This window comes from Thermobia domestica, chromosome 8, assembly GCF_964235325.1.
Source record: "Thermobia domestica chromosome 8, izTheDome1.hap1.1, whole genome shotgun sequence".
In the NCBI taxonomy this organism is placed as follows: domain Eukaryota; kingdom Metazoa; phylum Arthropoda; class Insecta; order Zygentoma; family Lepismatidae; genus Thermobia; species Thermobia domestica.
Genome location: NC_137461.1, coordinates 196,747,046 through 196,761,346, shown reverse-complemented (window position 1 = coordinate 196,761,346; position 14,301 = coordinate 196,747,046).

Below are 14,301 nucleotides of genomic sequence, written 5' to 3'. Positions count from 1 at the left end.
TGGTATATGTTTTTATACGTGTAAAGTCAGTATAACAATTCATTCTTTAAACAGCTTTTCGTATGTATTAATATTCCTTTATAAAAACTGTTTTTATTATTATTATTACGGCGCATCATTTTCAGATTTCTTTCGCGAGTCGTTGACCAAGTCGTTCGCCACCAGCGTTGCCAGACTCACAGCTCGGAATTATTCCAAAACCTGATCGAACTTATGCTAGATTCGGTCAAATTATGCTAGATCCTCATAATTATTAATTCAGGGGTTTAAAAAAAAACAAAGTTGAGATACGATAACGTAACTTAAAATACACAGAGAGCAAGAATGCATGGATAGAACTCAATACTTCACGCACCAAAATTTTCACTCAACTAAATTACTGCAGTCGTTGCCAAACTCAATGGCGTATATATCGTATAAATGAATGCAAAGTTTTTGTTTACATATTTTGAAAGAAAATTACTTCGCAGCATAAGCGAAGTTGGGAATCGTCTGCTGGGGGAGGGGGCAGATTTTTGGTCGATCTCGGAGCTGTCATTTCAGGAATAAATATGATCATGAAGTCAGAAGTAAAGATGGTGAAGTTGTCAAAAAGTTGGGGGGAGAATGGCCCCCATAGCTCCGCCCATGCCTCGGAGTTAAAGGATTAGAAAACCCTGGGTGGAGCCACAAAAAAAAAGCCCAAAGCCGTTCCGAACTTACTTAGGAAAATAAGACTGCCTGTATGGTTTACCGAGTGTATGAATCAATGGAAGATGATACATTTCTGCCGTTCTTTTTCTTCCCACGACCAACTTCTCCAGGTTTTACGGCTTTTTGATAACTTGCTGAAATTGTGCTAGATTTGGGCAGGATGCTAAAAGCAAGATGCTAGGTGCTAGAGACATGCAAATTATGCTAGATCTAGCATCATTATGCTAGATCTGGCAACGCTGTTCCCCACAATAGGCGTGTCGTGCAAGTAACCAATCACACGTCATGTACTACCTTTTACCTATTGCTTTCTTCTCACAGCTCAGAACATTGGTAACTATGGATAGACGTACAGCAGTAATTACTTTATGGGAGTTGGAAGGTTATTCTGCAACTGCAGCTAGCAGGCGAGTAGGTGTCCCGGCCTCTACAGGAAGGCAATGGATTCGGAAATATAGTGCTACAGGTCAGACTGGTAATTTACGATCTCCTGGTCGTCCGCATGTGTCAACCGAAGCCCAAGATGCGAGATTAGTAAACGAAGCCCGGTTAGACCCACTAAGGACGTCTAGATAGATAAGGGAAGCTTCTCTCTTTCCTGGTAGTAAGCATACAGCTCTGCGAAGGCTTCGTCATGCTGGGTTACGTGGCCGTGTTGCTGCCGTGAAGGAAAAACTCTCAGACGACCACAAAATTTACCGTCTCGCGTTTGCACAGGCGAATGTGGGTCTCAATTGGGAAAACGTAGTTTTCTCAGATGAATCCATATTCACAACATCAAAGGAGGGACGCCGTTTTGTGTATCGTCCGAGAGGCACCCGATATGACCATGGATATGTGGCTGCTTGCAATCGCAGTGGCCATGTATCTATTTTATGTTGGGGTTGGATTTCCAGTCGCGGAGCAGGACAGCTTCATAGAATTGAAGGACATCTGGACAATGCTCAGTACTTAGACATTATCAGTAATATCATGGTGCCATCTGTACGAGTATTTCAGCCTGATGGTGTAATTTAGTTCCAGCAATACCAGTCGCCAATACATAATTCCCGTGTGGTTCAGGAATGGTTCGCAGGGCACCCTGAGATTGATTTAATCGACTGGCCGCCTCGTGGAGCAGACCTCAATCTCATGGAAAATATGTGGGCACAAGTGAACTAAGGGAAAGTTGGCCTGAGGCAGATCCACCAAGAACTCAGGATGACCTGTGGCATCTTGTTTCCGAAGCATGGCTGGAGGTAGGGGAAGGAGATAGATTTTTCACCCATGTAATAGATTCCATGCCCAGAAGAATGGAGCGTGTAATAAATTCAGAAGGGTCTTGGACACAATATTAATGTCCCCGCCTTAACTCCCGAAAACAGCCCTTTTCAGGGCTCCCTAAACGCTTCTGAAAATATTTCTAGAAGTAAAACACTCCTTGTATCCGATTTCTGTGCAATCCTACTAACAAAAAAATGATAATTAGCTGTAGGCTTTGAACTCAAGACCTCTTCAGTGGCAAGTCCGTACTCTACCAGTGAGCAAACATGAACACGCAAACCTAACCTGAAGAAACACGACTTTCAATTTCTGGTATTCGATGACAATGATGCTCATATACTTTGCAAATGTTGTATTCAACTTGGGATATTCCGCAACACACACACACACATAAACAAAGCGAAAGCGAGAGAGAGAGAGAGAGAGAGAGAGAGAGAGATGAATACACAAAAGCATATTCAACGTATTCGAATGAGACTCTAAGTAACAATATTCCGTTCTAAAGAGAATTTGTGTTTCTTCCCGTGACGTTAAGGGGATCGGGAAAAGTTATGTGTCTTGAAGGAGGATACGACTTTGGATACTCTGTTTGTACACTTTCTATATCCGTAGTAATATACTGTATTTCACGAATATGAATAACATACTGTAATGAGAATATTGAGAAGTTAAATCTGTATGACAAATAGCTGCAAATAAATACACTACATAACTTATTTATTGCTATTAAACGATTTTCCTAACTTGTATTTAACATTCTCATATATAATAACGACCTACTGTGAAAATTATCTCAAATGTTATATTTTAAACATAATAATTACTATGTTCTGCAATTATTATGTTATATATAAACAACTTATGTATTTCAATGTAATTATTTTATATAATTTTTCATGCATTGCGGAAAATATAATTTTAAAAAAAGTATTGACCCAGATGGGATTCGAACTCACAAACTTATGATTTGAAATCCGACAGCTTACCAATGAGCTAACACAAGGACTTCTAGAACTAAGCTTCTAGCGATGTATAACGGATCTCAAGATAATTATGACATTCATATCCATTACAAACGCTGTTTCTGTTCTACTTTGACTTTTATTTTAGTACTCAGGCGATAATTATGTTCTATTTCTTAACTTTGAGCATTATTTTACATATGGAAAGATTCTTTAACGTATTTAAATGTTCCATTACGTATAGAGAGCTAAATGACAAACAAGCATGTGCTCACATTAATAAAAGGTTTCGAAATATTGTATCATTAAGTATTTCAATCAATGTTGCTTTTTTAAACACTTGGTAACAAGTCTTATTATATTTAAAAGAAGAAAAACACATCTGCAAACTTTTTCCCGATTGCAAAGGCTGGCTTGGAGGTTCGAACCTGGCTTACTTTTTCCCGAAGATACCCGAAGCTGGACTTAGAAAATTTTTGCCTCAAAACACCAATAAAGAATGCGCTCAACCTTTTTGAGACAAGGTGTACTTAGGCGATCGAAATGAAATTTAGTACACAGATGGAGACTAAGAAGTGCCAAATCTCAACGAATGCTGTTGAATATAGGTTAAGGTGATGGTTAATTAATCAGAAAAAGCTCACATGTAGGTGGCACTACATACGTGTGTAATGGAATATATCAAAACATTCACTTGTTCTTATTTCTACTGACTAGGGGAGGTCGCGAGGTGTTACTCTGACTTCCTATCGACACTATGCTCTATCGACTCGTTTTTACATATAAAACAATTACGCAAACGGAGAAATCCTCGATCGGAAGTGTGTTCGAATTAACCGTTCGAATTAAGCGTTCAAAGCTCAAAATTGAACAGATTTTGCGGATAGTTTGGAGTTACCACTTTTTGAGATAGACGCTTCGTTTTTGATAGCGGAGGGTTTTCGTGGGTACCCAACACAATGGTGAGGTAAAAACATAAGCAGTTTGCAAGATAAAGACATTTATTGGAAAGGGAGTGAAGAGTAATGGCGTCTTACAATTTGAAAATTGCCTCCTGTTTGGCACACAGTATCAATAAGCAAATAAAATGCATTTGCAACCCCTATTCGGCTGTATTATCATTCAAATATCACTTTCCTATGTGTCCAGTTTCAAACTGAACAATGACATTTGTCTCCGAAACGCTTGCTAGGCGTGTGACATTCAATGAAGAATGTCATGGTATTTATAATTAATCTTGTGATAATCTATATTGCAATGTTCTTTCCCTTCTGTGCGTAGGAATGAGACCAAAAGTTTCTTAGCAGGCTCTGTCACCAATGTGTTGTTTACCCCAGAGCAGCTGTCCAACAAAAATTTTGCACTGGGGAGCACAACATAGTATCATATGTAGAAAACAAAAAATTAGTTTATTGTTAAAATGAAGTTAATCCAAATAAATTATCCATCACAGGCTGGCACTGACAGTGAATACGACTATCAGTTTACACAACCGGAATTTCATTTGTACTCAATCGCGCGAAATTGGCGCTTCAAACTAATCGCGCTTGTGAAATATCGGTCGGCTTCGGAACTATCCTGAGCGGTACTCCGAACCCTGTCGGGCTATGCTTATGCATTGTAAAAGACGCTGTTTCAATACATCATCGCTTGCCATGTATTTATTTATTTATTTTAGTTTTCAGGGAATTGAAATGCCCATTATGGGAAATATTGGTCAAACTCCATGGAATATTTCAACGACAATATATTCAGCGACAAAAGAGGCCGAAAAATTAAAAAAGAAAATAGCGGGAATGTGCACTCAAAGCTATGAGAAAGGTGGCTTTTATTCTGGAGAAAACCGAAGTTTGCATAAATTGTCGCTAGCCGATTGTTTGTTTTTTGGCCACATTATCGTAAAATATTCCTTGAAGTTTAGCCACTATTTTCCAACAATCGCTATTAAAATCCGTTGACAAATTATTTAAAAATTGCTAGTGATGAGATATTGAAACACCTTCTTTCAAAGAGGCCGACTGGGTTCGGAGTCTTGATCCATTGTTTAATTTGAAGGTGGCCACAAAGAAAGTGCCATTTGAATGACAATACAGTCAAATAGGGTTGACAAATACATTTTATTAGCCTATCGACACGGTGTGCCAAACAGAAGGCAATTTGCAAGTTGTAAACAACATTACCCTTCACCTCCTCCATAATAAGCATCCTTATCTTGTAAAATTCGTACGTTTTGACCTCAGCACTGTGCTAGACAGCCAAGAAAACCCCCGAAACCAAAAATGAAGCGTACATCTAAAAAAAAAAAAAATAGATCAAACCTCTTGCAAAATCTGTTCAGTTTTGAACTTTGAACGGTCGTAATTCGAACACACTTCCTAATTGAGGATTTCTCCGTTTGCATAATTGTTTCATATGTAAAAGCGAGTCGATTGAGCACAGTATCAATGTGAAGTCAGAGTAACACCTAGCGACCTTCCCTAGTGAGTTGAACGATATATTTGTTGGTATGATCCACGCCTACATTGACCTATATACTGAAGAAAACATGTAGTTTATTTTTGGGACTGTCATTAAGGACGATTTTTTCAAAAACGACTCCATCATATTTCATAAAAAAAAATTATTAATTATGTGACAACATTCATAAGTCATTTGTTCTGAAAATCTCTATGATAATTTATTTTAAGCACGAGTATTTCCTTATGATTTTCTTAAAACATGCTCAACCGATTTTGTTCATATTTCATAAATAAATATTTTATTAATAACCTGGCAAAAAGCAGTAACTAATTTCTTCCGAAAAAATCTACAAGGTTTAATTTATTCTTTCGGGTAATTTTTTCAAATGGTTTTTCAGAAATGACAGACAATTTTGTTCACATTTCATAAATAAATGTTTTCTTTAATTAATAACCCTAACATATGTCATAAGTAATTTCTCACGAAAAATCCACAAGGGGTAGTTTACTATTGGGGTGAGTTTTCTTAGGGGAAGGTTACCTCAAAACGCCTTGGAATTTCGTTCGTATTTCAGAAGAACATGTTTCATTAGTTACTACAGCATAACATGATTCAACTGCAAGGAGAATCTTTCCAACCAAAGGCAAATGTAACTTCGCTGCAGCAAAAAATACTCAGCCGAAACTTTTCTGCAAGAATAAGCACCCAGACGATCGAGCTGAAATTTACTACATAGATCTAGGCTAAGAAGATCAGAAAGGATATGGGTTAAGGGGTTGGTTAATAAATCGTAAATAATAATAATAATAATAATAATAATAATAATAATAATAATAATAATAATAATAATAATAATAATAACAACTTATTCATAAGTGGGTCTTTTACATGTGTAATATATTAAAATGTTCCACATTTTTGCTGAGTTGAACAGCATACTTCATGCTTATATTGACGTATATAAGGGAGAAAACATATAAATTGGAAATAAATAAATAAATAAATAAATAAAAATTAATATTAATATCAATAGAAAGCGTAATTAGTCGTATTAATTGGGAAATTTACATGTGGAGAGTAAATGCGTTCGGATGTTTAATAACTGTGTATTATTTTACAATTTTTATCTTTATCTTTTACTTATACCTTATCATTTAATTGGCCCTGTGTTCCTAATAACTCCATACCGATTCTTCTAATAACCAGAACGTAAAGAGAAAATGGTAAAACTTTCTTTTCATGACAGATACCGATCATTGATACAATATGACTATTCATTCATCCCGTAAGGCAAGAACGTTGCCGAAAGATGTTATGGATGTCGGAGTCAAATACTAGAAGTTTCAGATTCGTAAACAAGGTTCACGATAAGCAATACAGTGCCCTAGTATATTTCTAAAGTACAAAAATCGATTACACAGTTCACATCGTCTTTATGTATTACAATAAATTTACCAAATGACGTAACTAATGTACAATTTACTGCAAAAGCAAAGCAAGTTCAAAAACAAACTAATTTTTGTATATGTATGTAATCTAGTTTTCTTTACAGCACATTTCAACAACTTACAAATATCTTCCTTTTCCGTTGATTCATTGATAAGTTTGTGTAATAAAATTTGTTCCGTGGTTTATCTTGTAGCAGATGATGTATTAAACTATTTTTTCATAATAATAAGGATAGTATTTTCTTTAATGATAATAAATAAAATATAAGGAATAAATACAGGCCATGTTCTGCTTTCATGTTCATGAAACAACTGGAGTGTGGGCTTACTATCGCCTGGATCTACCAGTGATGACAAAGAAGTGCCTGTCGGAATCTCAAATGTTGCTTTGTTTTGAATCCAAAGGCTTGAAGAAGTCTTATTCCAACAATATCCCTTTACGAAAAGATTTCCTTCAGTCACTCAAAAATGACAGACATCATGAGAGGCTCTATGACACATTCAAAAACACTGGGTGTGAGTTGAGCGGTTCGTATTCAGACTCAAGGTATCAAAAAGTGAATCTTCTGATTCAGAGACACCAGTTTCAAGCACGATACCAGCATAAATCAAGTACGGTACCAATTTCCCGTCATCAGACGAAGAAGAGAGTGTTTGTAAGCTTACAACTTTTGTTTAGGTTGAACGGCTATGATACTTGGGGGCAGAACGCTAGTGTGAACGTTACAAAAGTTACAAAAAATGTTATTATTTACAATTAATGACTATAATAGAAACATAATGCAAGTAATACATAAGTATATCAAAATTATGCATATTACTTAGCATTTAAATGTGTTGTATGACTAAATAAATACTGGATTGTAGAATTGTTTAATTGAGTCATCTGATCTAAAATTGACATAATGAAGTAAAGGACATTAATATCATTTGAAGAAGATAGCAGTTTAGAGCACATAATGTACTATGATGTAAAGTAATATTAAAATCCAAGTAATATTAAAATTGCCTCCATCTGACACATCAGATTTTTTTAGTTTTGGTAGGCAGACTTCCTGTTCTTCTCACGTAGAGAATAAGTTTCATTTTGGTCATAAAGGACATTTTGGGCTGAATTTGAATTTAAACGGCATCGGAAGTGTCACTGTTCGTCTCAGAGACCCCGAAAACTATGGATTCGACACTAATATCGGTCATTTTTGATCATTTTCATATATATTCAGCCCCTTCCCCAATTTGCGGGGCTGAATTTGGATTTAAACGGCATTGAAAGTGTCAGTATTCTTCTCAGCGACCCGGAAAACTATGGATTCGACACTTATATCGGTCATTTTCGATCATTTTTAAATACCTTCTGTCTCCCTTTCCCCTAAGTTCTACCGTGAAAGTGAAATAATAAAAATTATCTCAGGCCCGAACCTCATCTATGTGGAAAATTTGATCCAGATCGGTATGGTGGTTCAAGAGTTAAGAAGGCACAAACATTGTCCCTTTCAATTTTATGTAGTCTACTAAATTAAGGGATAGAAGTGTAATGCAATCTATATTATAAAATTGAAAGTGACTATGTTCGTGACTGTTAATCTATTAAACCGCCCGACCGATCTTGATCAAATTTTCAACGTAGATAAGGTTCGGGCCTGGCAGTGTTTTTAGCTATTTACTTTGGCGAAGCAACGTAGGGGAGGGGGTGGAGTGGGAAATATACAGAAATCAATAAATATAAAAATAAAAGTGACTATGTTCGTGAATTAATTACTTTTGAATCACACGATCGATCTCAATCAAATTTTCAACATATATGAAGTTCAAACCTGGGAAGTTTTTTATCATTTCATTTTGACAGCAGATCTTAGGGAGGGGGAAGGGAGGAGGGGGAAATATGTGAAAATGAATAAAACTTAATAATCCTTGAACCACCCGACCGATCTCGATCAAACTTTCAACATAGATAAGGTTTGGGCATTTGATGTTTTCTTCATTTCACTTTTACAGTGCAATAAAGGGGAGGGGGACGGGAGAGATATATGCCAAAAAAGTAAAAATAAAAGTGACTGTCTTTGTGACTTCATCACGCTTAAACCACCCGACCGATCTTAACCAAATTTTCAACATAGATGAGGTTCGGATCTGAGGTGGGTTTTATCACATCACTTTAACTGTAGAACTTAGGGGAGGGGGAAGGGAGGGGATAAATCTATAAAAATAAATGAAACTTAAGCTGGATCGCTAGTCACCTTTAGGGTAAAACTTTCTTACTAGATGGCAGAGCTCATTGCGATACATGCGATGTTGCCACATGAGTTACGGATAGAAAAGTGTTTAGACACGGCCGCATTTTATACATGATTTACAACAAAGAGAAATGAGAGCTTTTATTTCCATTTTACTCAATACTGCCTGCTTTAAAATATTAATTAATTATATTCTTTGATCAAAAGTGATTTTTAACTTATGAAACGTTATGTGGATCTCTCAAACTAGATGTCTTTACAGTGCAAATTAAGAATGCCTATACTAATACAAAATCATTACATAAATTTCACCTTTTGGGCAAAACAGACTCTCAGTACGCTCAAAAATGGTGTTTTATACGCCTAGTTGTAATCCTTGGTGTAAAACTTATCTCTACTTTAGAGATTTAATATATCATGGCTAAAATCCCCTTGTTTTTTGATCAAAGAGCAACTTAATTTGCATTTAGGGGGAAATCATATCATTTCTATGGTAATAGTTTCTTAGAAAACGGCAGTTAAACGTTATACATTTATTTGTTAGATGCCTCTACGGTGCAGATTAAGGATACGTGTACCAATACAAAATCATTACCTAGGTAGATAGGACAAAACATATTCTTAGTAGGTTCAAAAATGTTATTTTATAGGCGAGGTTGCAATCATTGGAGCAGTTTTACTTTAGGGGCTTAAATATCATGGCTAACATTCCAGCGTTTTTTGGGCAAAATTCGACTCAAACTGCATTTAGGGATAACGAAAACTACTTGCATGGTAAAATTTTCTTTGCAAATTTCAAAGATATACGTTTATCTATAACTAGATGTCTCAAAGGTGCAAATTAAGAATAAGTATCCAAATACAAAACCATTAAACAAATCCGATCATTTCAACAAAACAGACTCAGTTCCTTCAAGCGTGGTATTTTGTCAGTTGTATTCTCGTGCAGGTATTTTGTAAGTTGTGTTCCCCAGTGCACATATTTTGTAAGTTGAATGTCTTAGTGTAACTTTAATTTAGAGGCATAATCATCAGGCCCGTATCCAGGGGAAGTCTAGGCGGGCCGGGCCCCCCTAAAATTTTCACCGTAGGTTTGCAAATGAACTATAATATTGTTGGATCGAGCCCCCTCTAACTTCAGCCGAGCCCCCCTACAATTTTGGAGTGGCTACCGGGATGATATTCATTATGGCTAAAATTCCTGCGTTTTCTGGACCAAACATGGCTACGTTAAATGAAAACTATCACCAACTTTTACTAGGTTCCTTATTTATATACAGATTTGTTCCACAATCCAGGTGGAATAAGGAAACTGAGATAGGGCTTTATGCAGAGTCGTTTTGAAGTATGATTAGCGTCATACTAAAGGCCTGACTACTGCAGGAAACATATATTAGTCGAACTCTTTAGTAATCACGCGTCAGAATGACTCTGCATAAATTCTCGCAGCGAGTAAAACTACGCAATTAGCACGGGTGTTAGGGTGCCGAAGGCGCTATTTGAAAATTTCTAGTTTAATATTCCACGATTATAGTCTGAATCTAAAAGAAGCAGTGATGATGATTATCGAAATGGTGGACTAAAGGAAGTGGGAAAAAATCCGAGAAATTCCACGCACACTATGGGTCCTATCGATTATACACATATTAACATTATAATAAATACCGGGCGAATTCGTTATCAAATTATATTACTAGAACAACATATTTATAAATCATGTGACAATAATTTTGGACATGAGTGTACATACAGAGACCTGTTTACCTTTGTTAGGTGTTGGTCTGAACAACATGATCCTAAGGATCATCTAGTTTCTTTCATGCTTCTTGGCGTCCGGTAATGTTACGTCTAGCAACTTTCTCTCAGGCTCGTGGCAGTCAGCACGCCATCGTGGCAGTCAGCACCTTGATATTGGTAATCAGCGCCAGTCGTGGCAATCAGCACCAATAATTGGCTGTGGCAGTCAGCACCCCACCGGAGGACGGTAGGTAGCGGCATGACGCGTTCCCCTGCCTATCTATACCCATTATAGTTTGTTTCAGAACTGGGGGACGCCTTAACTTTTTTCGAGGTGGGGTACGGCGTCCGCGCATTCTCCTTCACTTTTACCCCTGGGGCCAATAGGCTAATAAAATGTATTTGATACTCCTATTCGGCTATATTGTTATTCAAATGTCACTATCCTGTTTGGCCACCTTCAAATTGAACAATCACATTTGTCTTGGAAACGGTTTGCCAGGCGTGCAAACTTCAATGAAGAAAATTCAATGAAGATATTCATAATTAAACTTGTGATTATCTATATTGTGGTTCTTCCCAGGCCCGTATTCCTGGGGATCTAGGGGGGCCGGGCTCCCCCTAAATTTTTACTGCTCCCCTAAAATTTTCACGATAAGCTTGCAAATGAACAATAATATGGTGAACATGGATCTATGGTTGGATCTGCCGCCCTAACTTCTACCGCTCCCCCGCATTTTTGGACTGACTACTGGCCTGGTTCTTCCCCTTCTGTAGCTATAGGTCCAAACAGCTCGAGCAGCGCCACAGGCTTGTACTGTCGCGGTACTCCGAATCCTGTCGGCCTATGCTTATGCATCGCAGAATACGGTGTTCTAATACATCATCGCTAGCCATGTGCTTAGTTTTCAGCAATTGGAATGTCAGTATTATTGGGAAATATTGTTCAAACTCCAGGAAATATTTTAAGATATTCAATGAGAAAATAGACCAAAAAATTTAAAGAAGAAAAAAATGGATAACAGCAATGTGCGGTCGAAGTTGTGAACTAGGTGACTTTTATTCTCAAGAAACCGCTGTTTCAATACATTACCTCTAGCCGATTGTTTGTTTTTTGGTCACATTTCTCGCGAAATACGTAAAATATAGTAGGAGAGACTGAACTATTCTACAGGTACCGTTATGTTTTATAAATAATATAGAAAGTAATGGGCTGTGTTGGCAGCCGGTTGGGTTAGGTCATTAGGGTTTGATGACATGCTTACGTGTGTTTGGAAAGTTCTTATGTTTCTTTTTTTAGTTGTGCTGACATGGAAAGGTCATGTGTTCTTTTTTCGAGTCTGTATGCGTGTGTGTAGAGACTTTATACTGGCTATTTTTAAAAGTAATAATGGAAATTTGAATTGGTTTGATTTGAATTAAATCTGTTGATATGATTAAATTAATATTGCGCAGTAGTGATTAAATTAATAATCCGTATGAGTGATTAAATTAATATTTATATTCTCCTAATAAATTAGTCGGAACAAATAAGATGTTCGAACAATATGTGAGAGAATAAAAGATATTATACAAATGGATTTGACTAATAGAAACTTACATTGAGAAATATATATATAATTTTGGAAAAATGAAATATTTGAGTCCCACCATTATACCTGTTAGGCTAAAGGAGATGGTGATTATTTTATTTGTCGAACAATATGTGAGAGAATAAATCGCTTTACAAAGAAAGATCTTAAAAGTATATAGAAAGTGTGAACCTGTAAAGTAACACTTTCGATAATTAGAATTCTGGCTGCGTACGCCATCTTGAAAAGCGCTACCTTGCGTCTTATATTACCTTGAATGTGTATCCGTAGCTGACATTAAGGAACGAAGGAAAAGAAAGAAAAAAAACATTGGGTCGCCGTTATTCCTTCTTACACTATAATTTATAGACCAGTAAACACAACGCTACTTACTCCAGATTCTTGTACACTACTTGCGTTGTCAATGCTAAGGAAAAGACGAGGAAAAGAAAGAAAAAAAATCATTTAGGATAACACCATATATCTTGCATCTCTGTTTATTTAACTTTCCTTGTAATAAACGCATAACAAAAGACTCTCATTGACATTTATGATCGTGGATAGCTAGATTCAGGAAAAAAAAATCTTTATATTCCGTTAAGTTCCTCAAACCTTTTAACGCCAACACCACTCGAAGGTAAATAACAATATGAATTAAGCCACACTGTACTAACAGTAAGAGAGTTGTTTACATTTCTAGACAATAGCACAAAATCCTTGGTAGGCTACTTCACCAAAGGAAATTTACCAATTACATTACCACTCGTGAACATCTCACTGCAGAGAGAGAGAGACCTACGGCTGCGTCGATTAACCTTCCCCCTTTTAGCACATAACTTCTCCACTTCACCCGCATCCAACCGCTAAGAGGGCATTTCCCTCGACATTTACTATTAGCAGCGGCGGTAATAACATTAAACTCTGTAGCACATTATAGGGAACACAAAACCAGCCAGTGAAATTAGACTCGACTTCTGACACTCCCGCATTGAAGTACGAGTGGTATCGTACACCCACCGTCTTAACGTGCCTCACTGATCTCGTGAGCAACATCACAATCAAACGTAACAGAACAACTCGAGAATGCAAACTTTGGGTGCGGCGACTTAATGCTTAGATTGTAGATCATATAGATATACATATGTATATAGTTATTGATAAACAATACGGAATGCCCGCTGCTAGACAGACATAAACTAGCCATCGCTAATCAATCTTTAATTTATCAAATAGAATGCCTGAGAGAATAGACAATACGGAATACCTGTTGCTAACATACATGTGCTAGATGGCAGCTAGTAATATATTATACATCTAGACAACTCTAAGAGATGATCTTATTCAGAGCAAGAGAGAAACGGCTTTGATATCAGACTACCCCGCTGGCGTATGATTCAACTTACTGGATAGAGACTCACTCTCGTTTACTCGGACATATTACGGACAAAACTCATTTCGGATAATATTATGGACATTGTAAACTGACTCGGATAATATATATATATGTATACACCAAGAAACCTGAGAATTATTGAACGTATATTACTGTTTGTTCATAAGTAATCTGTAGTAAGATAATGAACACACGAAGACATTGATATGACGTTAGATATATTTAAAACAATTTGGACAACTATAAATGGTGGACAATTTCTTCCGCAACTTCCCGGATGATACCAGTTTCTTCACAAGACGGAATAAAAAGAAATAGACATATTTACCTAGTAGACAGTTACCAAAGCTCACCCGACCGTGGTTTCACTTTACGAATAAGGACACTGTGGAAACACTGTGAAACAGCACTCCAGGGTGGCGACCGGTCCTGATGACTCCTCCAACATCTCACCATGTGTACAGCCATAACCTCGGCGTGGATTGATCACACGACGACCCCTCCTGGGTTAATAGCAAAAGCATACGTTCCGCTACTATC